Here is a 24,854-nt window from a genome sequence, read left to right as displayed (position 1 = left end):
GAGTGATCTATATGGTCCTTTTGGCTTTAATGTTATATAATGATTCTGTGGGAAGGTAATATCTTGTAGCCTTTCTCAGGTGGGGTTCCTCATCTGAACCACACAACCTGGAAAGTGATCTGAGTGGCTGTTTCCTCGGTTGTCCCAAAGTTGGTCTGTAATTAGTGGCAATCTAGACGCATAGGAGGAAAGTTCATTCATCACAGAGAGGGGATGTCTTAGGACATTAAAGCTTAATTCTCTGGTGGAACCTCAGTTGAAAAAGGCTATTAGAGGCCCAAGCATGCTCAGAGGACTCCATTGATATACTTTACTTCCCTCAAGGTGGTGTCCACAGCCTACAAGAGAGCAGAAGCCCTATCTTACCTGTGACTTCTGTCCAAAAAGGATAAGAAAAAGAAATCAAAAGATGTTAGAGCTCAAAGAGATTATACATCATTTCTAGACCAGAATTATAATTTTTTAAAGGAGGAAACTTCTTTTTTTAAAGGAGAAACTTGAGGTTCAAGGATGACCTATCCAAAGCCACACAGCAAATTAGTGGTAGGGCCAGAACTAGAATTTAGGTCTAATGATTCATCTGGCGAGTCCAGGTGCTCCACACCTACATAGCATGATAAACAAACGATTCAGCAGGGGAAGGAATAGAATCAACATGGGAGTGGATGGGCAGGATTTCTGCTTCCCTGTGGAGCAGCAGGTCCTGCCCCCACAGCTGTGGCGGGGTGGATTACTTCCGTATTTAGGAAGGGTGGCATATGTTACATAGGCGCTCCTGCTGGGAGCCTTTGCTGACTTCTGGCCCCTGCCATCTGCAAATTTCCATAGTGTATGGTTTAGAAAACTGACAATTTGTTGCATTGCCTCAAAACTCAATTTTTTTTTTTTAAAGATTTTATTTATTTATTTTCCCCCCAAAGCCCCAGTAGATAGTTGTATGTCATAGGTGCACATCCTTCTAGTTGCTGTATGTGGGACGCGGCCTCAGCACGGCCGGAGAAGCGGTGCGCCGGTGCACGCCCGGGATCCGAACCCGGCCCGCCAGCAGCAGAGCGCGCGCACTTAACCGCTAAGCCACGGGGCCGGCCCTCAAAACTCAATTTTTATGAATTAGAAATAAAATACAAGATAATGAATGTTACACTCATTAAATAAAATTTTGCCCGTTGAAAGTTGAGACATGTTCATTCTTCTCAGCTGAGTTGGGATTTGGTGTTAATTTCCTGTACTAAGATCTCAGCCCTTGATGCCAGTTTTCCTTTACATATCTGCTTATGAGTTGATATACATTGACTAAGTATTGAAAACACATTAATAGGTAGAATTTCTATAACCTGCAAGAATTTAAAAAATTATTTTCAAAGAGAGCAGGTCTCTAGTTTCATGTACACGATAGTATCCAATAATCTTGTTTAGTGTAGTTAAAGCCAATTTGTATCAGTCAGTTTCCTCTTTCAGAATCCTTCTTTCTTCCCCAGAATTCAAATCAGAAACAAGATACTTCTCTTCAGATTTGCATGATTTTCATTTTTTTAAAAATTTGCTCCAACTACCTGAATATGCCTCAGATTTCTGGTTCACATTGCTATTGTAATAAATTATAAACTTCCTGGCCGTACTCTGAGTCTCTATCTCAAAACCGTTTCCAAAGGAAAAAGACAAGAAATTTCTTATGGATATTAACTCACAGCTCAGAAATTCTATTCAAACTCTGTCCCTTAGGTACCTCCTCATGGGTAATGTTGGAGGACAAACTGCAATCTCTGACGAGGTATCTAGATACAATTCCTCATCTCATAGGACTCTAAAGGGGCAGAAGCATAACGCTATGAAAAAACCAGAGTGGGTTGGGTTTTTTTGCTTTTTGGTTTGTTTTGGTGAGGAAGATTGGCCTTGGCAAAAAGATCTTCCTCTTTTTGCTGAGGAAGATTAGCCCTGAGCTAACATCTGTGCCCATCTTCCTCTACTTTATATGTGGGACACCTGCCACAGCATGGCTTGATAAGTAGTGCTTTGGTCCGTGCCCAGGATCCGAACCTGCAAATACCAGGCTGCGGAAGCAGAGTGTGCGAACTTAACCACTACGCCACCGGGCTGGCCCCCAGAGCTGGTTGTTTTTAATGTTCTGTCTTGCTCTAGTTAATGAAGATAGAGATGAACTTCCACAGCAGATCTCTTTTTGATAATGGAAATAAGAAGCTGGAGTCAGGGAGCATGATTTTCTTACCTTCCCACCTCCCCACCATAAAAAAAAAAAAAAAGAAAGAAAAAAGCAGCCACTGAGCTAATGCATGGAGCTGTCTTTACTAGGAGTCCGGTATTTTATAGCATCATCATGGTGTAAGTAAAGAGAATCTATTTCCACAGGTCCTCTGAAAGGTCTGAATTCCTTAAAAGCGTGGGGGTGGCTCTTTACTCGCCCACAAGCTCCCAATTTCCCTGTCCTGCCCTTCGTTGTCAAATGCAAAATAAAAAATAACCTTCACCTTCTGTTCCCTTTCTCTTTTGCAGTCTAACAAACACCTGCCTTTGTGTTTCTTTTTGTTCTGTCTTCTTTGTGGTACCTCCTGCTGAATCACACAAGAGAATTTATTTTGGGTTATTTTGTCACTATTTTGTGCCTCCCTCCACCCCCCATTTGACTTCCCAGATGTTCTCACCTCACTGTCTTTTGAAATTTCCTGCCCTTTCCATCTTCAGAGTGATTTGTGATCATCCTTGCCTATTTTTCACTGTCTCAGGAAAAGAGATTGTTCCTATCAGTGGAAAAACATTTCTTTTCCTTTAGTGTTATTTCCTGTCTACACATCTTGATATTTTCAAAATAGTTTGCCATTTATGATTAGACTCAATCACCATGGTTTTGATTCCATTTTTCAGATGAAGGAAGCAGGAGGTGTCCCATCCCAGGCATGGAAGCAGGCTTTTGCCTCACTTTCTGATTATCTGGACCAGTTGCAGACAGCTTGACTACTTAGCGATTCAGAAAGATGTCTTGGGCATTTGCATTTTTCCTACACAGTAGTAATTCTTGATATCTTCTGGTTTTGGAGCAGTGATTAGTGGAACAGAGAAAGGTTAAGAAGATTTCCAAAGATGGCGGCTTCGAGCAATCTTATTTTAAGATTCCGAAAATTCTCTGCCTGAGGAAAAGTCTCGAAATGCTGTCGCAAGCTTAAATTCATGAATGTATATTCACTTGCAGGAATTTTTGTTGTTGCTTTTTACAAAGCAGTATTACTGCAGATTAATGAGAAGCTATCTGTCTATATCAGACAAAGAAGGAAAACTCTTTGCCCTCATTGAAGGTGAGGTTTCCATCCATCTATATAAGCCTGCACTGAAAAAAGACATTCCCCTGTTCACGTCATTAAACAGTTTGTACCTAGTACCAAAATCTGCCAAATGGTTGAACAAATGTGTTTTGGTAACATTGAGTTGAGTATTGGCAAGTCATTTCTTCCTAGAAAATATTTCCCAGGATTGACCAATTTAAGACCAAAATAAGGAAATTAGACCCCACCATGGCTGTATCCACGCTAGGAAGTGTTTCCTAATAAAGCTTTCAGTTCTCCATTTGCTTGTTTTCATATAGCAATTCTTAGCAGACAAAAAATTTTTTTTTTCCAAAAGAAGTTTTGGAATCAGCCAGTTTATACAGAAAAAACAAAATGTGTTCATTTTCCCAGGCAAAGTGTTTTTTCTGGGTGGTTCTTAAGACTGCCATCTTCAAAACATTTTTCAAATGTTTCCACTCAACTCCTACTTCAAAGACTGGTTCTGGGTGAAAGACTCTTGATGAGTATAATAATACAAACATTTTGAAGATTGTTTCTTTAGACAGCAGGGTCTGCTTCTGGTTCATTCTACTTTCGGTTAGATTATCAAATCTCCAGCCACTAGAAAGCTGAAGTGGTGGGGGGGGGGCGGGAGATGTGACTTAATACACAAAATAAGAGACCAAAACATACAGGTCATATTTAACAAGTGTAATTGAAAAGTGCTGAGCTTAGGCATGATTCTTCATATAGAGTGACAGAGGTCTCGATGCCGTAACTTATTTTCAGAATTTTACTGCTGAAATCCACCTTCCCCATCCTCCCCACATTTTACAGGTAGGAAAGGGAAGTTCAAAGATGTGAAATGACTTCTCTGAATTCGCACAGTTGATAAATAGCACAACCAGAAGCAGAGCTCATGTTTCTTGGTTTCTAATCCATTGCTTTTTTGCAGTTGTTGCTTTTCTTTATGCAAAGTAACTGTATGATGTAGTGGCCAGAATATATGATGCAAACCCAGGTAAAAGAAGAATAGAGCAGAGTCGAAGCCTATCTATTCTCAACATTATGCATTCTATAAATATTTATTGAGTAGCCACTATATGCCGTGAATTGTGCTAGACACAGCATTAAAATAGTTATTGAGGACGTCATTGAATAGCTATTCTATAATTTTAAGCAGCATTTAGAATTTTTTTGAAATATAAAAAAACTCCTGAGAATATAACGGTTGTCTGTTATACATAAGTGACCGCACTGCTTATGAGGTAGTGCGGTCCCTGTGCCCAGACGGCCACTGGATAAGCAGCAGGTGGGGATTCAATAGAGCATTTCTGCAATGAATGGAGGGTTGAGTGAGATGCCCTCTAAGGTTCTTTACAGATCTAAAGTCCTGTGGTTCCTGAAAAAGCTTCTATAAATGTATTCATGACAGAGTTCTAGATATGGATTGAGCACAGGAGCCAGTAGTGTGTAACCTAGGTCAATCATATGACTAAGGAGGCTTTCAGGCTTCATTCTCTGTCATGTGTGGGCTCAACCTGGGTCCTGGCAGAACTCTAAAGGGAAGGGTGCAGACCTTTCCCCTGAATTGCCAGCACCTCTTTGCATCAGGCCACATGCTATTCAAGAGGAAATACATATACATTTTTTAATATTGAAAAATTTTCAAATTACAAAATTAGTATGCTCTGTTTATAAAAGTTTCAACATTACAGAAATCCATATGTGAAATCCTTTATCACACCCCCTCCCCATAAAGCAGTCTGGAGTGCATTTCTCCAGATAGTTTCCTTTGAATATATTAACCTATGTTATTTATATATAACATATATTAACTTATGCTATGTCTTAATAGAAATCAAATTATGTTACACTTGTTTTAGAAGTTTGTTTTAGAAATAACTGTTTTAGAAGTTTGCAACTTTTTAAAAAACTTAATTGTCTTAGATATTTTTCCATGTTAGTATATTTATCTTAAAAAGGCTATGTAGCATTCCATTGAATCAATGTATCATAATTTTAAATTACCCCTTACGTTTTTTTCTATTTCTGAAACAAAAATACTCTACCAGCTTCTAAAGGTTATTGACTTTTCTGTTTTTAAGATAAAGGTGACAGGTGATTCTTGGAATATGAGAGAGATAACGAAACTGGTTGTGTGTGTGTTTGTGTGTGCTGAGGTGAGGGAAAGACAGCTGATGGGGACTTGGTCATAAAAATGTATTGAAAACCAGAAGATTACAATCTCTGTACAGACAACCCTGTGACATTCTGTTGTTCCTACCTACTGACTTCATGGTTTTGAAGCAGTGCTGCTGAAATGAATGGGGAAATTCTCCTCTCCTAATTGCTTACGTGAATCTGCAAATGAAACTTGCACCCAAAGTTTCATGGAGCTACAAGACCAGGAACCCCAGAACCATTTGGGAGGGGCTTGCAGTGGTTTATTCATGACCCCACCTTCTAGTTTGGACAGCTGTATCCAAGGAAATATTTCAAATATTAATATCCAAATGAAAGAATTGACATGCATTTAACTGTTTTAGAAGTTCAAAATTCTCCAAAATGCGCTAATTTGGGGCATATCTTATAATTAGAAATCCTGTTGACATCAGAAAAACTTGTAGGCAAGGTTCTCCTATGACCCTCTCTTTGTAAGACACCAGAAAGAGCAAGAGACAGCCAGCATAATTGTGTTGCTTTATTTACAAAGGTCCTAAAATATAGTACAATAGACCATAAATTAGTGTTGTGGATTTTTTTTTATTGAACAGTTTTAGATTTACAAAAAACATTGAGCAGATAGTACAGAGTTCCCATATTACTCCCCCGTCCCTGCCACAGTTTCCCCTATTATTAACATTTTACATTAGTATGGCTCATTTGTTACAATTAATGAACTGATATTGCTACTTTATTAACTAACATCCATAGTTTAGTCAAATATCCCTGGTTTTTAACTAGTGTCTTTTCTCTGCTCCGGGGTCCCATTCAGGATACCACATTACATTTAGTTGTCATGTCTCCTTAAGCTCCTCTAGGCTGCGACAGTTTCTCAGATTTTCTTTGTTTTTGATGATCTTGACAATTTGCGGAGTACTCGTCAGGTATACTGTAGAATGTCCCTCTATTGGAATTTGTCTGATGGTTTTCTCATGATTAGGCTGGGGTTCTGGGTTTTGGGGAGGAAGATCACAGAGGTAAAGTGCTGATTTCATCACATTGTATCAAGGGTGCATCTATCAGCATGATTTATGACTCTTGGTGCTGACCCTGGTCACCTGGCTGACATAGTGTTTGTCAGTTTCTCCACAGGAAAGTTGCTTTTTACCTGCCTTTCCACACCGTCCTCTGGGGAGAAGTTACTATGCACAGCCCACACTTAGGGAGTGGGGAGTTACATTCCATCTCCTTGAGGGTGGAGCATCTGCGTAAATTATCCGGAAATGTTCTGCGTGGGAGATTTATGTCTTCTCCTCCTTTATTACTTTATTCAATCTTTCCTTTATATCAATATGGGATAATGTGGTTTTTTAAATACTTGGAGTTATAATCCAGTATTGCTTTATTTTGTTGCTCATATTGTTCGAGCTTTGGCCACTGGGCTCTTTCAGTTGGCTCCTCTGCCCCTTTGACATACCCCCGTCATTTTTTTAAGCACTTCCTTGCTTTCTGGCACTAGAAGATAATCCAAGCTCATCTTGTATATTACCTGTCCCAGTCCTAGTATCAGCCATTTTACCTTTTATGGGAGAGTGGTGTTAGAAACCAAGTTCTGGGTGCTAGCTGTGCTTATTCCTGCTGGCATTTTGCATATTTAAGGTCCTTTTAACTGACAGAGCAAAGAAATATGCATGTGTATACTAACCTTTATATATATATATGTGTGTATATATACACACATATATATATATATATATCCTGTAATAATCTCTAGTAAGTTAAACATGAGTGCTTATTGATGTCTCCAAATCTAATACATTCCCACATGGATTGTTCTAGCCTTCTCCCCTTGCTTGTCTGTAAATTTCACTCCCACCGTGAGAAACTTGCCTCCCACCATCCGCCATCCATTTACTTAATGGTTCAGTTCTAGTCTATGTATATAGCAGTATCGGGATTGTTAACCTATACCCCTGTGGGAAACAACTTAATCAACTAGAGGTGCTATGTGGAGTTCATTTTGCCTTTAGTCTTATATACTTCATTCATTTCCAATGTTGCATAGGTTAGCATCTTTTCCCCGCTCCCTTCAGTGAGGTTTTTTGATACATTTGTAATACAATTAGATTCTCTCCTCATTGTCTTCATTCTTTCTTGATGTTTTCTGATCTCCTAAATGATGTTTTTAAATGTGTATGCATTAAGGTTCACTTTTTGTGCTGTAAAGTTCGATGGGTTTTGACAGATGTGTAGTGTCATAAATCCACCATTATAGTGTCATACAGAGTAGTTTTATCACCCTAAAAATTCCATGTGCTTCATCCCTCTTCTCCACCCCCTGAACCCCTGGCAATTAATGATGTTTTCACTGTGTCTATAGTTTTGCCTTTTCCAGAAGGTTATATAGTTAGAATCCCTCAGTAGGTAGTCTTTTCACACTCGCTTCTCTCACTTAGCAATATGTATTTAAGATTCCTCAGTGTCTTTTGTGGCTCAATAGCTTGTCTCTTTTTTCACTGAATAATATTCCATTGGATGGATGTATCACAGTTTATTTATCCATTCACCTATTGACAGACATCTTGGTTGCTTCTAGTTTTAGCAATTATGATTAAAGCTTCTATAATAATATTCACGTGCAGGTTTTTGTGCAGACATAAAGTTTCAACTCAATTGGGTAAATACCTAGGAGCGTGAATGCTGGATTGTGTGATAAGACTATACTTAGTTTGTAAGAAGCTGCCAAACTGTCTTCCAAAGTGGCCGTATCATTTTGCATTCCCAGCAGCAATGAATAAGACTTCCTGTTGCTTGGCATCTTTGCCAGCATTTGGTACGTCAGTTTTCTGGATTTAGCTGTTCTAATAGGTGTGTAGTGACATCTCATTCTTGTTTTAATTTGCAATTCCTAAAGACATATGATGTTGAGCATCTTTTCGTATGCTTTTTGCCATCTGTATATCTCCTTTAGGTGACTATTCAGATCTTTTATCCATTTTTTAATTGGGTTGCTTGTTTTCTTATTGTTGAGTTTTAAGAGTTCTTCTTATATTTTGGATACAGGTCCTTTACCAGATAAATGTTTTACAAATATTTTCTCTCATTCTGTGGCTTGTCTTTTCACTCTCTTAACAGTGTCTTTCATGTGTTATCAATTTTATCACCATTTTCTTTACTGTCAAAGAGTACCTTCAGAGTTGAAGCCTTCTGGTGGTAGATAAGATCAGCTGTTCTGATATAGCCAATGCTGTCTTCCTCCCCTTCCTCTCTTGATAACCACTGGTCTAGACTCTCACTGCTAGGCCAGGCCCACCACACTTTGGAGCCTCCCCTTGTTGACTTAACTAGATTGAAGCAATGGGGAGGTAGGTGCATAAAAACCTTGGTGTTCTGGTACTTAGTTCTGGGTCTGCTCCTTACTAGCTGCATGGCCTCAAAAGGGCAGTGGTATTTCTCTGCACCTCAGTTACTTTGGATCTGATACTCTTTAAGTTAATAGTGTATGAGATATTATTCACAAGCAAAAGCTTTAGTGTCCAAGTATTTGATTACTCTCACTAAGGGTCAAAGTTGGCTACTATAATTAGCTTTCAAAGCAGAAGGCTATTGCCACTTCTGTTCACTCACGGTGGTGATTTAAAGAGTCAATGTTAAAGCTGTATCTGGATCATTTCTAGAAAATATGTCTAAGCAATTCCGAGTGTCTCACTTAACATCTCAGGACACTGTGGACCTCTTTGCTTTTCTCTTAGTGTAGTGTATTTACTATAGGCTTTGAAATCTCCCCTAGACCTAACATGAGCTCTCCTTTTAAAAGTGCTTGCCGGAATGGAGAATCTACCCTACAAGGTCTTCTTCTGACATTCGTTATACTAAGTAGAAACGTTTAGAACAGCAAACCCAGTGTTGTTTCATCTTCTTCATTCCTCTAAGGTATATGAATGTATTTTTTATTTAGTTTGAATTTCAATGAGAACAGCCTAAGTTGGCTGTGGGCAAAATAGTAATGTACAGCCAAGTCTGATTTTTGCCTTGGTAAGATATTTCTGTTATTCTATTTGCCAAGGGAAGCAACTGAAAGATTTTAAGGAGGATATTGATGATTTGATCTCTTCTTTGAATAGATTACTCTTGATGGTGTGTACAGAAGGGATTTTGGGGGACAAGAGTGGAAACAGGATGTGATTGTGAAAGGCAAAGCTAGAGAAGAGCTTGAACAGGTGGTGGCATGGGGTTGGAGAGAAGGCATCAGATCTGAAGCATATCTGGAAGGTAGAGCTTAGTAGACTTGCTAATAGATTGAACCTGATTGGGTAATAAGACAACTAACCATGCTGGTGTGCCTAAGACTGTCTCAGTTTTAACATGGGTCATGCTAGTAGGGGATTACCTACTCTTTAAAATCAAGGATTAAATTCACATATCGTGAAGGTTCTTCTTAGCTCTAAAGTGCTAAGAAGCACATGCTAGTAGGGGATTACCCACTCTTTAAAATCAAGGATTAAATTCACATATCATGAAGGGTCTTCTTAGCTCTAAAGTTCTATGTTGCTGTGATTCTGTGAGATACTCCTGCAGAGCAATTTTCCTCCAGTTAACAGAAGGTCTAAAGGTGATCTTGGTACTTTTTTCTATCAGGGCCAAGGCACACACTTCAGAAGAAGGCATCCTCTATAAGAATAACACATCCCACCCTTATAACGTCTATGTGAAAGAGTTCTTTCCAAGTAGGGGAGATTTAGCTTCTATAAAAGAAATAATTTTCTAACGATATAGTCCTGGGAAATAGAAAGCTATGACTCCTCCCTTTTGAAAAGTCTTTGAAGAGGAGATTGGACATCCATTCATCTGAAGGCTGCCCAAAATCAAAGGAAAGGTTGACATGACCTCCTGAGGTCACGTTTGTGACTCCGACAAATGGTTTGAGTTCTATAGCAAAAGAGGTTGGCAAATGCCAAATTTATTGTTATTACCCAAGATACATGTTTAACATCCCATTTTCTCAGATGCAGGTGGCATCGATGAGAATCCCTTAGAGATGCATTTGACCTTGCAGCTGTTAAATTCAGCCTCTCTGCAGCACCTGCCAAGAAACCACTTGTTAAGGAACCATGTAGTAAGATGCCCATTTGTTAGTGTTTCCATCCATTCAGTTCTAATTCTCTTTGGAATCTGGTCTGCCCCTCCTCCCTTCTGATATAGCATTACCTTCTATTTGCTTTTCTTTCTGCAAACTGCACACATTAAGTGCAAACATTTTGACTAATGCCACATAGGAAGCCTTAAACCTACCCCATGGGAAAATACTGAGAGTCTTTTCAAATCCTGTAAATGAGAGCATCTTTAAAAAAAAGAAAAACTGCTAAGTGTCAAGTATCACTTCATAATGCAGCTCTTGACTTCTTATTATTCAGGAATGCCAGGCCTTTCATTTGCTTTGCAGACCTGCTCTGGGATTGATTTAATCAGCTTTCTGAGCATGGCGGGAAATTGTGGTATAGAAGTGGGGGTAGGGAATAGTTTCTTCCTAACTCTCACATATACTCTTCGTAAAATAGGGAGACTTTTCTTTCACGGGATAGTTTATCCATGCTAATCTTTTAGATTACCCTTTTCTGCAATCCTCGATTTCCTTAGCAATTCTCAAGTAAATTGGTTGGACATCATAGGCCAGTCTGTGATAGGACCGCCTTTCAACAACATTCATCATGTACCCTGACAGCCAAGATCATGGCGTTAGCTGCTTTGGGCAGACTTGTCATCCTTATATCTTCCAAGTGGAACATGGGCTTAGGGAAGATTGTATTTTCAATGTTTAATTATGAAGGTTTCTAACTTGCAGTCATTTAATGGCAAGAGAATAAGCCTCCTGCTTATAATAATAGCTAATATTTATTTAGCATCATACAATACCTCATTTAGCAGCCTCCTACCAGCCCTCTGAGGTATATAATATCATCCCCCTTGAATAGATGAGGAAACTGAGTTTTGTAAACTTTAAGATGTTTGTGCAGGCTCACATTGCTGATAAGCACTAGCGATGGGTTTGCTACTACTACTGTAGATACCACAGGACAGTCAAAGCCATGATGTTCATCTTCAGGCTTCTCTTCTGCAACATTTCCTCATGGAATCTTAAGGAAACCATCTTTAATCCAGTCATGAGATATCCAGAGCTTCTAAGCATCCCAGGCTGGTACTGTTCCCACTGCAGCTGGTTCCGTGGTGGCCCTTTGTCACTCGAGAGGCCAGAAGGAAATGGCTGCCTCTCATCCCTGGTCTTCTGGGCTGGGCAGCACTGAAGCCAGTGATACTCATCTGGGGTGCAGAAGAAGAGAGCTTGGTGTCTCCCAGTCCCTACACTGTCTGTGTCCTCATGATACCACTTAGCTCAGTTATTGGACTTTACTTTTTTAAAAAATCCTTCATTTATTTATTTAAAAATTGTTATTAAGTGCCCACTTCATTGCAGGACCCTCTTATAGATACTGTGAGAGAAACAAAAGAATAAGACCTTCAGCTAGGACATTCAGATGGAGATGCCCAGCAGATGGATAGCAGTGTTGTACTTGAATTTGGAAGATAGGTAAGGACTATGAGTATAGATTTGTGAGTCATGCATGTAATGAGGTTCGATGAATCTAAGTGAAGCAGCGTGGATTATTGCAAAGAGCCTGGAATTTGAAGGGAGAAGCTAAGTGTTAGAGTCTCATTTCTGCCTCTTACTAGATGCTTGACCTCTGGAAATCTATATAACCTCAACTAAACCCAAGATCTTTTATCTCTTAAAGCAGAATAATTATCATTCCTATGTCACAGCATTGTCATAAAGATAGCAATAAAGTATACTGACATGCTTTGTAATGTGCTATCAAAATTTCAACTGTTGTTGTTAATTATTATTATTGTTACTGTTAAAAACAAGTGAGAAAAACAAAAGTAGATGGGAGTAGATCCACATGGAACCAACACCCTGGTTACTGGCTGCCACTTTGGAGGTAGGCTTGGAAGTCTGAATTTGAATTTGTGAACCTTTCCCTATGGACAGATGCAATGGCACAGACAGAAGAAACAATGATAGTGGAGAACATATCAAAATAAATAAAATTATGTATAGAAAAAGATTAAGTCACTTAGTCTCTCTGAATCTTGGTTTCTTCCTCAGTAAAATGGAAATGATTATATACACATCATATCTTTGTTTTGGGGATTAAATGAGATTTTAAAAATACATACAAAGCTCCTTAGCATAGTCCCTGGCATGTAATAACCATGCAAGAAGTTGGTCCAATGACTATTTAACAGCAGCCTAGTATTGTGGATGGTAAGCCTGCCACTTGTTTTGACCAGTTACTCAAGTTTTCTACCCTCTGCTCCCTTATCTGTATATAGATGGTTTATTGTGACAGTAGTTGGCACATAGTAAGCATCCAATAAATGGTAGGTATTATTAACAAGAGTGTATATAATGAGTTAATAGTGGAGTTAAAACCCATGGATGCTAAATATTTAGACAGGATGGGACCAAATGGGAGTTTCCCATTTGTTTTTTCCCTTAGTCAGGACAGTTGTCTAGACTAGTATGATGTGAGGGCCTGCTTCTCACCATTCTGACGTTCAGTAGGACTGGAGGCAAAGGACCTGGAAAACACAGGTGGAATTGCCACATGTGAGCTATTTATAGGGAAAGGTGAGAAACAGAAGTAGAAGCAAAAATCAGCTAAATTTATTCCCCAAAAAAGGAGAGATCAGCTCATTTCACTTACTTGAAAGAATATAACCAAGTAAAATATTAAATTTATGAGCTTATGGATTCATTAACTTCAGTAAGCTGAAGCCCAACTTCATAGTTGGGCTGTCAAACAACAAAAGCTGTTAACTCCAAAACAATAATTAGAATGATGGATTGTTATGGTAAGTCAGACTTCATCAAAAATAACTTACAAAAGCTATTGTTATGAGTTTATGTAAGGACTCTTTAGTTATATTCATTATATAAGAAGCACTAGGATCTTTCTGGAGGGCTTACTGTTAGCAAATCTGAGAATGCTTTTGTTAAAATCTGGTGATTTGGTGATTTTTGAAATTTAGGTGTATGACATAGGCCACTGGAATTCAATTGAATAAATGATAAAAATATCAAGACTCTAAACCTAATCTGTTTTAAGAGGTGTCATCTTGGACTAGATGATCAGCTCTAGGTCAGCCCTACTGAAGGGAGGTTCACCTTAGAAATGAGTTTAATAATAGCAACATATGCTTCCTTTGTAATGCCATACGCTGACATCTGTGATTCTGTCCCTCAACAGTGCAGAGCTCTCCTTCTAGACAAGCAGGATCAGGGGCTCTAGGCCCAGCCTTAGATCTGGATGTCCTGGGCTGAGCACAGCGTTGGCAGGGCTGACTACAATACCTGGATCAAGGTGATCTGGGAGGATCCTGGGAGTGAGGTGGAAATCTAAAGCCGGGCAGCCCCTCTGAAAAGGCTCCCAGGAGAGGACCAAGGGACATGATGGAGGCCTGGGACACAGGCTGGAATCAAAAGAGTATGCAAACCTGTATAGGGGACAAAGGGGGAAGAGGTCCTCTGAGTCACTTGAATGAAGTCTCAGGCACATCTCAGGTGATACTTCAGGTGATACTTGCAAGCCTGCACTCAAGCCCTGACATCTGGAGAGCAAAAATTTCTTCCAAGTTTTAAGGGATTTGTTCAGGGGGATAAGATTGAGGTTTGCTTTCCAGGGACTGATGCAACATTTAACTTCCCTCTAACTTGGCATATAGTAAGCATTTAATAAATGGTAGATAGTAATAGTTATAGCATAGAAAATAGGACTTTGGGGACCATAGTTCAGCAAAGTCATTGATTATTAGGTAACCTAGCCTGGATGCTTCTTTGGAAAGAGTGATCCCTTACGGCTCGTGATTCATTCTCTGACACTCTTTGGAGTGTCTTCAGGAAGTGGAAAGTGTGTGTCCCATCCTTCCTTTCTCTATCCTGCCTGCCTTACCTGTCTGTTTGCTGCCTCTGTCTTTGCTTTCTCACCATGTGGCCTGGTACTGGACATGTGCAGTGTTTGCAGCAAAGGGAAGTCTAAACATTGTGAAAGAGGGCCTGGCCCTACTTTTGTGCCACTTATCAGACCTAGATTATTTAGGCACTCCTGGACTTCTTTAAATAACTTCCTCTCTGTTCTTGATTAATCTGAGAAATACTTCCTTAAAAATAACAGCAAACTACCAACCAACCACCATACAAAACTCTACCCTTTTAGGGATTGATCTGTTTTGGAAAACTTAATTGCCGCAAGAGAAAAGGTAAGACTGTATATCAGAGCATAACCTGAGTGTCACTCTCTTTCCCTTAGTGACCTACAGGTTCCTTCATATCACCCTAATCTCTCCAGACCTCAAGACTTTCCTATATTTCAGAACTTCTCTGATATTCAAAAACCTTCAAGTTTTAAAATCAGAATCTAGTTCTACAGGCAAACCCATCCAGATTTCCGAACTTGCTGCATTTTTGTCTTTTATGTTATTTCATAATGCCTGTTTAAAATGAGCAATCTTTATAAATGTGCTAGAAAATGTAGAATTCATTTATAAATATTTTAATAAATAACATCTCCTTTCACTAACTTTTAATTACCATTTTAAAACAAACATACAGGGAACTTCCCCACCCCCGCCCCCGGCATTGCCATTGAACCTGATCATGTTTTAGGTCTTTTAGATGGCAAGTATTTTACATGAATAGCAAACTTGTGTTGGACTAGGTAGGAAAGTTCACTAGAAGGAGGGCTGTGTGCAAACTCTTTTTAAACCAGTGTAGCCAGCAAGTGATATTTGAAATTGCCAGGGACGAAAGACTGCATTACTGCCATTTACCTTAGCAACAGCACAGGGGAACTGTCTTCATCTCTGATTACTTCCTTCTGTGCTGGCAGTTTAGAGTAATGGAAAGAGTAGGGAGTCAGATTGGGTCCAATCCTGGCTGAGTGACCACTGGCAATTTACAAATCTGCTCTAACCCTTGCTTTCCTCCTTGATAAGATAAGAATGACGATGCTGACTTCATGGACTTGTCCAGATAAACCACAGTGGATCAAGCTGCTAGGCCCCCAGAAAATGCTGGGTGGGTTGCAGACATGGCCCTGGTGCTGGACACTCTACCTTTGGGGGCGCTGCTGCCCACCTGTGATCTCAGACTCTAGGAGCAATGGGGAGACATGCCCAGAGTTTCCCCACTGGCACATTATCTCTGCCTCCATTTGGCTTACTTGGAATTTGACAGTATCTCTAGCTGACTCATCAAGAGAGGGATTTAGACAAGCTTGAAATACATCAAATTCAGTTGTGTCTCCACAAGTAAAACTCTGTTGTGCTAACTGAGAAAGGGCTGCAGAAACATAGTGACTTGACATGGTTCAGCCCAGGACAGAGAAGGAGCTCAGGTCCTTAATTCCTGCCCCAGAGTCCAACATTCACAAGAGTATTGACTTGGTCTCCTTGTGATGACTGTTGAAACAAGGGTCATGGTATTGTGGGAAAAACAGGAATTGTTTTAACTTAATTTTAACAGTTTGTTAAATTTGCTTCTGTCACAGTCCCTAGCACCTTAGCTGTAGTTAAACTTGTGAAGATGAGGCCCACTCACAGCCCTCTGGCCAAAAAAAACCAAGTGCCGCCTTCTCCCACGGGATGATGACTCTTCTGTTACCAAGGGAGAGTGATAATCCTAGCTCACATGGCTGAGTCCTTAACTATGGGCCAGGTGCTATTCTAAGCACTTTTTAGGGCCTTAGAATATTCTAAGCATTTTCCTATTCTATTTTCTTTAGAATATTCTAAGTACTATTCTAAGCACTATTTCAGGTACTTAGAGTATTCTAAGTACTTTCAGGTGCTTATAGTATATGACGTACTTCACTTTTTCCTCAGAGTCACCCTCTGAGGTAGGTACTCTCTACCCCCCAAATTTACCCTGACGACCTTCTCCTGCCTCCACCGTCATGCCCTAGTCCAGGCCACCATCACCTCTTGCTTGGACACTGCAGTAGTCTCATAACTGTTGCTTCTGTCTTTGCCCACTTCCATCTCCTCTCCACAAAGCAACCAGCATGATGTTTTTAAAACATAAATCAGATCATATCAAATCATTTTCCTTCTCATTAAAAAAAAGACATAATAAGGGGCCGGGCCGGTGGCACAAGCGGTTACATGCACACACTCCACTGCGGCGGCCCCGGGTTCGCTGGTTCGGATCCTGGGCGCGCACCAATGCACTGCTTGTCAAGCCATGCTGTGGCGGCGTCCCATATAAAGTGGAGGAAGATGGGCACCGATGTTAGCCCAGGGCCAGTCTTCCTCAGCAAAAAAAGAGGAGGATTGGCAGATGTAAGCACAGGGCTGATCTCCTCACAAAAAAAAAAAAAAAAAAAAAAAGACATAATAACAACAAACAGACCAAGAAACAAAAGCCTCCACTCACTTTTTTTTTTAGCTGAGGAAAATTCGCCCTGAGCTATCATCCATTGCCAATCTTCCTCTTTTTGCTTGAGGAAGATTCAGCCTGAGCTAACATCTGTGCCCATATTCCTGTATTTTGTATGTAGGTCACTGCCACAGCGTGGCTGCCAATGAGTAGTGTGGGTCCACCCTGGAGAACTGAACCCGAGCCGCTGAAGCAGAGTGCACCAAACTTAACCACTAGGCCACAGGGCTGGCCCCTACACTCACTTCGTTCAACATACTTCACTCTGAATTCCTTACACAGTCTTCAAAGCCCTTGCAGGATCAGGTGTATACTCTCTCCCTCTCAACTTTGCTCACTTGGCTTAGCCAAAGTGGTTTCTCAACCACCTCAGACACAGTTCTACCTCAGGGCCTTTGTACTTCCTATTCCCAGTACTTGAGATGCTCTTCCTCCAGCTATCCTCCTCCTCATCATCTTCCTCTTCTTCTTCCTCTCTCACTCTCTCTCTCTCTTACTTGAGGTCTCTGCTCAAATGTAGTATTTTCAGAGAGGCTTCTCTGACCCTCTATGTCAAATAGCACCTCTGTCCCTCTCTATCTCCTTACCTTGCTTTATTTTGCTTATCACGATGAATTGAATCTATTTTTATGCCTTGATTAACTGTCTCCCCTCTCTAGAAAGTAAGCTTCATGAGGACAGGACTTTATTTTGTTCATTATTGTATCCCAGCACCTAGAACAGTACCTGGTACATGGTAGTGCTATATATAAATAAATTTTATTGAGATGTTATTTAAATACAATAAAATTCACTCATTTAAATGAACAGTTTGATGAGTTTTGACAAGTATATAAACCTGTGTAACCACTACTACAATCATGGGATAGAACAGTTCCCCAAAATGTTTCCTCCTGCCCTTTTAGAGTCAGTCCCTGCCCACCACCCAGCCCCGAGCCCCAGGTAGTTACTGATCTGCTTTCTATCACTATAGAATGGGTTTATTTTTTTCTAGAATTTCACATTAATGGAATCCTATAGTGTGTCTCTTTTGTGTCTGGCTTATTCTGCTCAGCATCATGTTTTTGAGATTTACCCATGTTATGGTGGGTACCAATAGTTGGTTCCTTTTTATCACTGAGTAGTATTGTATTACATGGATGTACTGCAGTTTATCAGCTCACCTGCTAATTCATATCTGGGTTGTTTATAGTCTTTGGCCATGATGAGTGAAGCTATTATGAATATTTATGTACAAGCCTTCTTGAGGATATATATTTTCATTTCTGTCTAGTCAATACCTAATAGTGGCTTAATATATATTTTTGAATGAATTTTACAAGTGGGGAATCAGAGCCATTGAGAGGGTAAATAATGTTCCTAAAAACACACAGCCAGTAAATGGCGAGCTGGGGTTTGCACCTGGGTGGTTCAATGCCAACGTGCCTAAGTTTTGCCTCTTTCCTTGAAGGTTTCTTCTATAGCCCAAAGCAGCTAAGAGTCTGGCACATGTCTCAAAGGGCCAGCTTGGAGACAAGACTGTAGACTGGGGTCTAAGTAGAGGTTGGACACCCACTTTCCTTCTCAATTCCCTTCTCTCTCTACTCGCCATCGCCTTTTCTTCCCCACCTTTCTCCTCCGAGCACAGAGCAGTAGTGTCTGTATTGAGAGAAAAGCTGCTGTGGCAACTCCTATTCTAATTGGAGCATGTGGTATGTTTCCCGCTGGCTGGAGGCTTCTCTGCCTGCACGCAGCTGGGGCCCTCATTGCTCGTGGACCTGTGTGCAGGTCATCAACTTGGCTGATATAACTTTGCTACTGCACCTCCATGTGTATGGTGAGAAATAGACACTAGATCTCAGTTCTCCTGCATGGTAAAGATGCACTTTTTTTCCTCTGGGGCTCTCCACCAAGTGCTTGCTAAACATGTGATATAGAATTATTACAAAAGATAGACTCCCTTGGCAATCTACAGCCTAATTAGAAGGATGGTGAACAAATATACACTAGTGCAGTTTTTGTAAAAACGTTACAGGAATAAAACTATCTGCCCACACATGACTTTCTCCATTCTAGCAGTGTGAGAATTATATGGTGGTATCAGGAGGATAGACTTCGTGGAAGAGGCTGATGAAGAATAATTTCAGAGATGTTTAGTAGTATACTTTTGAAGAGTAGCCAGAGCCGAAGGAAGATAAAAGAACTTGCAAGGATTGCAGACGCCCAGGGTTCAAGCAGCATCATAAATGTAAAATATGGACTAAATGAGCAGCAGAAAGAACTTGCTTCACTGTGAAGTTAACAGCTCTCCAGTCTTGGGGAGCCCCTTCATTTTGTAATTTTCTCTTCTGGAGTAGGAGTAGCTTGGCCAATATATGAGCCAGTGGTACCCAGTTCTTGATGTGGGAGGAATAACCTGGTGGCAGGTTAAAAACACAGATTCCCAGAACCTGCTCCCAGTGATTTGGAGCTAATCAATCTGGGATGGGGCCCAGGAATCTGCATTTGAGCAATTTAGCTAAATTTACCTTGTCAGGGAACCATACTTAGAGAGAGAGTGATCTAAGTCCAGCATCCTCCTCTGTGAGCAGCTTCAGTGGGAGCCCCATGAAGGTAACTGACTGGAGGCCAGCTCTGCTCTTGGAGACGGAACAGTAGACTGGGCTGAGCCATCGGTCACCAGCCATCTGTCCATAGCCAGGCCTGACCCTCTTTGGACTATCTTCAGAGTATCCCACAGGAGGTGAACCGACAGGTTAAATAATGTGTTATTTATAACACATCACTCCTGCCTCCTGCAGTATGTCACCTCTTATTTTTGTTCCAAATGCTCTGCAGCTCTTGTAAATAAGAACTCCCTGTTGGCTTGTGTGATTGCATTTATTGTCTGGTATTTTTGTCTTCTGTTCTCCTTTGCCTCACTGTTGTCCAGAATGACCAGCCTGATGTTTCCCACTCTCCTCTACATCATAGGGTTGTTGGGAGAATTAAATGAGATAATGCATGTAAAGCATTGAGAACAGGGCCTGGAACACGTAATCACTCAAAATGTTAGTTGTTGTCATCATCATCATCATCATCATTTCATGAGCTGAAACCCTCTGTTCAAATGCCTTTATGGCTCCCAGTGTTCTACTTAATAGCGCCTAACTCCTAGCCTGGCAGCCAAGGTAGACCTCAGCCCTCCTCGTCAATCCCAGCTCCCTCTTTCACCCATATGGTGTTTTAAGTGAGTTGAATTGCTCAGTGTTCCCTCCCATGCCTTTCCATGTGTCTTCTCACACTAGACTTCATGCTTGGAAAGCCCTTCCCTGAAACATCATACACCATGACCATCCTTCAGTGCCCAAGACAAAACACTCGAGTCATCTCCTCCCCCAAAGTTTCCCAACCTTCCTGGACAGTATTAATAGCTTCCTCCTGTGAAATCTCAGGGGGTTACGTGTATAATTTATCTCACTTCCCTTATGGCACCTAACACTGTCTACACTGTGATAGAATCAGTTGAGCTTGGGTCTTCTCTCCCATTAGAGAATAAGGGCGGTGGCTTTAGGACATGGCTATGGATTATATACCTCTTTGTAGCCTCATCCTGTCTAACTGCCCCTTCCCCAACAGTGACCTGCATATGGTGGCATCTCCATGCACATTGGTTGAATGAATAAATAAAAATACAACGAACACAGCAAGGGTACAGTGTGTATCAGTCAGCCTTAGGCATCAGAGAAAGCAAGCAGCTTGTGTAGTCCTTCCCCTCCTTTTCCTCCGCTCTTCATCTTTTGCAGAAAGATTTACTTAGCCAGTGTGGCCTCTGCTCCAAATTTTCCGTCTTATCCCCCCTCCCTCATTCCAGTTAAAATGTCTTGGTTCTGTTTTAGATTGTTGGCTGGCTAACATTTGATAACTAACTTTTGTGAGAATGCTAAATGTTGATAATGACTCAAGAGCATTCTCTTTTATGTTAACCAGTCCAGACTTCTAATGCTCAGTTTTGGGGTGCAGGGGATCCTTTGGCTGGTGGATTCCAGCTCTTGGCATGAAGGATCCTGGGGTATGGCAGGAGTTATTACAGTGGGTTTTCAAATCCCCATGCATACTAAGAAGTATATACTGGCTAAAAAAATGCACTCTCTTGAGATTGGTATTGGTATTTTTTTCAAATCTGTGTAGGTATTACTGTGATGAGTAAAATAAAATTATTTAAAGGAATTACTGAATACATCCTTATAATTTTATTTATTTATTTATTTATTTATTTATCTTTTCCCCCAAAGCCCCAGTAGATAGTTGTATGTCGTAGTTGCACATCCTTCTAGTTGCTGTGTGTGGGACGCGGCCTCAGCATGGCCGGAGAAGCGGTGCGTCGGTGTGCGCCCGGGATCTGAACCTGGGCCGCCAGCAGCGGAGCGCGCGCACTTAACTGCTAAGCCACGGGGCCGGCCCACTGAATACATCCTTTTTGTCAATTTGCATTTTCTCAATCATGAGCTGTTAGCTTCAAAATAACTATTATGTGTTGAGACCAAGAATTTTGGTTAAAGAGGCATTATCACCCTCAAAATTTGCTGTGTGTCTAGACTGTTCTAGACTGTTCTAGACTGTTTGGTAGCCACCAGCCACATGTGGCTATTGAGCACTTGAAATATGGCTGGTGCAGCTGAGGAACAGAATTTTAAATTTTATTTAATTTGATTAATTTAAATTTAAAAATGGATACTGGATCCAGGTATTGGAAAAATTTTTAAGTGTGTTTGGAACAACTTGGATATAAGAATCTACTTTTTCAACTGTAAATTCTATGAAATCTAAATACAGATCAAGTATTTGATGAAAATTTAGCATCTGAATTGAGGTGTGCAGTAAGTGGGAACTATACACTAAATTTCAAAGACAGTATAAAAATATATAACATCTCGTAGTAACTTTTTATGTTGATTACATGCTGAAATGACAATATTTTGGATATGTTCAGTTAAATAAAATGTTATTAAAATTAATTTCACCTTTGTCTTTCTACTTTTTTTTAATATGGCTACTAGAAAATTTACATTACGTGTGTGGCTCACATTATATTTCTGTTGGACAATGCAGCACTAAACCATGTCTCTCAGTGGTTAACTGATTCTTCCCAGAACAAACCTGTTCCCTCTGTGTTTCATATGGAGCAAGGGGGTTCTATGATTACCTTAAAGTAAGTGATTAAGCAAAATTGCTGCCTTCCATGCATATTTCATGAACACTCCTTTGCAGGATCCCTCTGTTTCCCATCTGTACCTTTCCTCTAAATCCTCATTTTAAGTAGATCATGATTTTTGTTAACAGCTTGTAAAACCATGGGCACAAGACTGGGAGAATTGCAAGATAGAGTAACAGTGGGAGACTGAATATTTGGGCCTATATAGGCAGACTCATTTAGCTAAAAAGCAGAATGCCAGACAATGCATCGACATGCTTTGTTGTGAAAGTCATCTCCTAAGATGTAGAAAAAGTGACAAGGTAGACAGAATTCTGTCCAACAAGAAAGACCCATATTGATGAGCTGGAGAAGAAGGGGTCCTAAAAGAAAATGATTTTATCCTTAGAGTTCATCAGAACAAAATTAAAGAAGACTAGGCAGTGGGACCCTAGTCTTGAGCAAGGCAGGCTTCAGAAACATCAGACAAAGCAGTAGATATGATTCCATGGGGATCTAAGGGGAAGAAGGCTCAGTAATCTTAGGGAGGTGTCAAAAAGTAACTCAGCCACTTGCAAATGATCTTGGCAATGAAGAAAAGAATGTATTTAAGAATATACATTTAAGAACACATCTTCTTTTCTTCATTCCTGAGATCATTTGCAATTGCATTATGGATGCTCAGGGAGCTTCCTCAAGAGCTCAGAGGCAAAGAGGACATGTCCTAAAGATGGGCAGAAGGACGTATAACCAAAAGGAGTATGACAAAGTAGCAGCAATGTGTAAGAACTGTTCCCAGAAGGCTGAGGGTTCAGATCAGCTGATGCTGGTGAAAAATAATGGCAACACTAAGAGCCATTTTAGTTAGGTTGGTACAGAAAGAACAAGAAGAGACAGTCTGGCTAGACCTCCTCTTTTAGACCACATTGCTTATCTTTGTCTTAAGATTGGGAGAATGAACATTAGTTAATAACACAGAATTGAGAGCTCATGGCTCCTGGCCTGATGAATTATATCCCATGAGACCAAGAAGCAGTCAGTAAGATCACTGAATTTCTGACAGAATCTTTAGGAGATTGAAAGGACAATGAAGGTGCTTACAACTGGAGGGAAAAGATGTGAGTTTCCAGATTTAAAAAGGAAGTAGATTGTAAAGACTCTAGGAGAGTGAGTTCTACATTACTTCCAAGCAATGCTCTAGGATGAATGATGAAACCGGTAGTCTGTGAAAATTAGAAAATGGTATCAGTGGTGGGTATAAGCCAGTTTAGGTTCACCAAAAATAAGTCATCTCAGGGTAGTTGATTTTCTTAATTTGTTAAGATTGGGTTAGTGTTTCACATATATATATCTGCAGTTTACAAGACAATAAGATTTCTCATGAAAATCCAATGTGAACCAAATTGAGAAAAGTAAACTGAATGTTGCCGGAATTGTGCTTAGTAATTAGTGCCCATAGTTAAAGGACATTGATCATTTATTACTTACTAGAATGCAAACAATTTTATCAATGAATTAGGTACAGTTGAAAAAGACATGCTTTGCAATTTGCAGATGTCATGAAGCTTTAAGAATGGCTGATATCTTGGATGGCAGAATGAGAAAAAAAGATCTTGACAGTTAGGATTGATGGGCCTCGTCTAAGAAGATGAATTTTAATAGGAATTAATGTGGGTCCCTGTGCTTAGTTTCAAAAATTAAGAGAACCAGCAGCAGTGGTATATGTGAACAAGACTTAGAGGTTTTAAGTAGACAGTAAACTCAATATGAGTCAACAGTGTGGTGTGCCTGATGAAGAACTAATGTGAACTTGGGCTACATTGAGATAGACCAAGAGAAACTGGAGAAGGGGGTTGCTAGGAAAATAACTGGGATGTTGAGCAGTTCATCACGCTGTGAGCTAGAGGGAGACATTGGACCCATGGGAGTGTGGAAACTGGAGACACACAGTAGATGGCTTTAACTACTCAAAATAGGAGAGAATTTTGCTATATATGAGAGACTTGATATGCATGGCCCTAGTGGGGAATAATAGGACCACTTGGTAGAAAATGAGGGAGATGGATTTGAACCCAACTAAAGGAAGTACTTTCTAACAGCTAAAATGGAATGGACTATCACAGGAAGAAATAAGCCACCTCATTTCTAGAGGGATACAAGGATGTCTGGATGACATTGGGAATATCTGATATCAGAGAGATCATTCTAGCACCGAGAGCATAACATTTTATTTATTCCTTCATTTAAATGCTACTAAAGACATTGCAGATAATTTAAGAACTGTGAAAAATAAATAACAAAACATTATTTTTATTTTTGTAAGTAAATTATTTTCAGCAGCCAGAGGCTATGATACCTCCTAGTGGTTATCATCATCAAATCAGAAAACATGCAGTTTATTGCCAGATGTTAAATTCTGTCACATTGTAGTTCTGAAAAAAGTTCAGAAAGTAGAAGGAAAATAAATAACCAAGAAAAAACAATAGAGTCCTTGTCTTTATCTCCTCCAAATTTTCCCTTTTCTCATTCTCTTTCTTTTATTCCTCTCTACCTCTCTGCTGCTGCCATTTTACCCCTGGATAATCTTTTCCTGACTCGGTTGTCATTCTTAGAGTTTTTAGATACAATTGATTTAATTTATTTTTTAAAATTTATTTATTTATTTCAACCTCAAAGATTAAAATTTTTTTTAAGTTAAAGGTGTACAACATGATGGTTTAATGCATGTATATATTGCAAAATGATCACCACAATAAGGTTAGGT

The sequence above is a fragment of the Ceratotherium simum genome, chromosome 3 (assembly GCF_057802395.1).
Source record: "Ceratotherium simum simum isolate JZ-2026a chromosome 3, ASM5780239v1, whole genome shotgun sequence".
NCBI classification, from domain to species: Eukaryota; Metazoa; Chordata; class Mammalia; order Perissodactyla; family Rhinocerotidae; genus Ceratotherium; species Ceratotherium simum.
The sequence above is the reverse complement of the archived record's forward strand: the minus strand, read 5'-3'. Positions refer to the sequence as shown.